The following is a 4,395-nucleotide window of genomic DNA, read 5'->3' on the forward strand; positions in this document are numbered from 1 at the left end:
TGGCCTAAAGTACAATTCTTCAGGTATTTGTTTCTAAGCATATGTTGCCATGAACCCTCTTCATTACACAATTTATAAAGCCACTTGCTCAGGAGGCATTGTTTTGTATGTCTAAATCTTGTATCCCTAATCCTCCTTGTTCTTTTGGTTGGCGGAGAATGTTCCATTTGACCAATCTACATTTCTTTTTGTGTCGGTCATTCAATTTTTTTGAGGATTCCCCTCGGGACCTCAAAAAAAAGAGAGCATGAACATAGGCAGACTAGAGAGAACAGAATTTACTAGGACCAACGCCCCCCCCCCCATGGATAAGAGTTTTCCTTTCCATCCACTTGGACTTTTTTATATTCTATCCTCTATTGCCTTCCAATCCTTGTTTGACAACTTTCTATAATGCATGCGGATCCCCAAATAAGGAAAGGGTAAGAGCCTATTTTGCAACTGAACAATTGCGAATATTGATTTTTGTGATTTCTTGCATCCCCAAAGCAGAGTATTTCACTTTTGTGAAAATTAATTTTAACACTAGATAATTGTTCAAAAGCACAAAGAAGCAGTTTCAAATTCTTTGCTTGTTCAATATCATGGTCCATAAAAATAATTGTATCATCTGCATATTGGAGGATAGAAAATCCACCATCAATTAAATTCGGTACAACCCCTTTCACTTGATCAGCCTCTTTGTCTCTAGCCAAGATGATTGCTAACATATCCACAACAATATTAAAGAGTATGGGAGAGAGTGGATCGCCCTGCCTAAGACCCTTTTTAGTTTGAAAGTACGGTCCCACTTGATCATTCACCTTTATCCCCACATTGCCTCCTTCTACGAAAAATTTAACCCACTCGCACCACTTTTGGTCAAAGCCTTTCATTCTAAGAGTTTGCCGTAAAAAATCCCACTTAACTTTGTCATATGCCTTTTCGAAGTCTATCTTAAAAATCACTCCATTTTGTTTTTTTTTTGTGTGAAGCTCATGAATTGTTTCATGGAAAATGACCGCACCCTCCATAATGTTTCTTCCAAGCAAAAAGGCTGTCTGAGTTGGTTTAATGATTTTTTGGGCAACCTTCACAATCCTGTTAGTGGCTACCATGGTGAAAATTTTGAAGCTAACATTCAACAAACAGATAGGTCTATATTGCTGAATTTGCTTTGCATCTTTACTTTTAGGTAGTAAGATAATTGTTCCAAAGTTGGTAGAGTGAAGTGGCAAAGAGCTCCTGTGGAATTCCTCAAACAGAGCCATTAAGTCTTCTTTTAACACATTCTAGAAGACTTGATAAAACTCTGGTGGGAAACCATCCGGACCGGGAGCAGTATTATTTTTCATTTGAAAAATAGCCACTTTTACCTCAATTTCAGAAAATGTTGCAACTAGTAGCTCATTTTCCTATGGTGAACTTGAGGAATATCATCATGGATCGACTCGTCCATAGACACAAATTTGTTGTCCGGTGGCCCGAGCAACTTTTTATAATATTTGGTGACACATTTCTTAAGTTCAATATCACCGTTGCTTTGTCAGATATTTGTATTAAAGTTGCGAATAATGTTATTAACGTTGATGAATCAAATGTTTGGCATTCGAGGCTTTGTCACACTAATTTTGGTTATATGATGCGGTTAGCTAATTTGAGTTTAATTTCAAAATTTACCTTTGTCAAAAAATTTAGGTGCCAAGTATGTGTTGAATCAAAACAAACTCGCAAGCCTCACAAGGCCGCGAAGGCGAGGAGCTTGGCGCCCTTAGAATTAATTCATTCCAATTTGTGTGAAATGAATGTCATGTTGACAAAAGGTGGTAAAAAGTATTTCATTACTTTGATCGATGACTGCACTAGATTTTATTACATCTATTTCTTGAAGTCAAAAGATGAAGCTTTACACTACTTTAAAATCTATAAAGCTGAAGTAGAAAACCAACTTGAGAGAAAATCAAAAGAATTAGGTCAGATCGTGGTGGTGAGTACTTCTCTAGTTTATCCACTTCATTCTGCGAGGAACATGGTATTATTCCTGAGAGGACGCCTCCCTATTCACCTCAATCAAATGGGGTTGCCAAAAGAAAGAACCACACTCTAACTGATTTGGTTAACACCATATTAGATACAGCGGGACTTTCAAAGGAATGGTGGGGTGAAGCTATATTGACTGCATGTCATGTCCTAAACCGTGTTCCTACAAAGAATAAAGAGAAAACACCATTCAAAAAATGGGAGAAGAAAAGGCCAGCACTTTCATATTTACGTACATGGAGTTGTTTGGCCAAGGTTAGTGTGCCAATAACCAAGAAACGTAAGCTTAGACCTAAAATTGTGGATTGTGTCTTTCTAGGTTATTCTATTCGCAGTGTTGGTTATAGATTTTTAATAGTGAAATATGAAGTACCTGACATACATGTTGGTACAATATTGGAGTATAGAGATGCTACATTTTTTTGAAAACATTTTTCCCATGAGAGATGAAACAAGTTCATCTAGGCAAGAGTTTATTGAGGATGATAGCTCTGCTGAGCCGATAGAATACAATGAACCTACACTTGTGGAAAATCCTGAGAAGGATAACAATGATGCTCCTAGAAAGAACAAGAGACAAAGGACTGTAAAGTCTTTTGGTGATGTTTTCATTGTATACCTTATGGATGATACACCGAAAACCATTGAAGAGGCATATCCATCTCCTAATGCTGACTATTGAAAGTAAGCAGTGAGGAGTGAGATGGATTCTATTATGTCTAATGGAATCTGGGAGGTTGTTGAATGTCCTTTTGCATGTAAACCTATTGGATGCAAGTGGGTGTTGCCCGATTGACCACAAATTATGTGTTATTTTCCTTGGCAGCCTCTTATGGTATTCTCGTTCATCAGATGGATGTTAAGACAGCTTTCCTCAATGGAGAGTTGGAAGAGGAGATCTATATGGATAAGCCAGATGGGTTTGTATCAAAGGGTTAAGAAGGAATGGTTTGTAAGTTGTTGAAATTTTTATATGGTCTCAAGCAAGCGCCTAAGCAGTGGCATGAAAAGTTCGACATAACTTTGACATCTGCTGGCTTTGTTGTGAACAAAGCTGACAAAAGTGTATACTATCGCTTTGGTGGGGCTGAAGGAGTGATCTTGTGCTTGTATGTGGATGACATACTGATCTTTGGGATGAGCCTTAATATGATTAAGGAAGTCAAAGAATTTCTATCTCAAAGTTTTGAGATGACGGATCTGGGAAAAGGTGATGTTATCCTTAACATAAATCTGGTAAAAGAGAGTAACGGTGGGGTGATTCTTACACAGTCTCATTATGTGGACAAGGTTTTAAGTCACTTTGGTTATCTGTCTCAACACCATACGATGCTAGTATAATTCTGAAGAAGAACAAAAGGACAATGAGAGATCAGCTAAGATATTCTCAGATCATTGGTTACTTGATGCTTTTAGCTAGTGCAACGAGGCTTGACATCTCGTTTGCTATGAGCAAACTGAGCCGGTTTGTTTCAAACCCAGGAGATGATCATTGGAAGGCACTTGAAAGAGTGATGTGCTATCTAAAAGGCACAATAGACAATGGAATTCACTACACCGGGTACCCTAGGGTACTAGAAGGGTATAGTGATTCAAACTGGATTTTTGATGCTGATGAGATAAAAGCGACAAGTGGATATGTGTTTACAGTTGGAGGTGGAGCTGTTTCCTGAAAGTCTTGCAAGCAGACTATCTGATGAGGACATCCTCCACTATTACCCGCTGGCAAAGACGCAACAAAAAAAATGGGCCAAATGGCCCAGTTGTAGTCGGCGCGGCGACTGTGTGAGCCTCATAATCCCACCTTGCTTAGCTTGGGAGGAGGAAGCCACCTTAAAAGGTAGAGCCACCCTTCCCCTATTGGACTAGTCTTTTAGGGTGATTGGGTCTTTCCCCAAGGGGTGCGTCGGAGTACGGTGCTAAGATTGCCGAAGTTCAGGTCGTTGGGCCCTAGTGGACTCCTGAGGCCGGATTGGTGCATCATATTTTCGGCTGTCGGTGCTAAGATTGTGGGATTCGGGGAATCTAGATCGGTGTGTCGGGCTTTTCATCCAATCCCACCTGGGCCGGACTCATCATTTGGTATCAGAGCTGGGCCCTTGTTTAAGGGGTGGGAATGATGAGGACATCCTCCACTATTACCCGCTGGCAAAGATGCAATAAAAAAATGAGCCAAATGGCCCAGTTGTAGTCGGGCGGCGACCGTGTGAGCCTCATAATCCCACCTTACTTAGCTTGCGCGGAGGAAGCCACCTTAAAAGGTAGAGCCACCCTTCCCCTATTGGACTAGTCTTTTGGGACGATTGGGCCTTTTACTGAGTGGGTACGCCGGAGTGCGGTGCTAAGATTGCCGAGGCACAACAAGAGGCCCTAGTG

The sequence above is a fragment of the Panicum virgatum genome, chromosome 2N (assembly GCF_016808335.1).
Source record: "Panicum virgatum strain AP13 chromosome 2N, P.virgatum_v5, whole genome shotgun sequence".
Classification (NCBI taxonomy): domain Eukaryota; kingdom Viridiplantae; phylum Streptophyta; class Magnoliopsida; order Poales; family Poaceae; genus Panicum; species Panicum virgatum.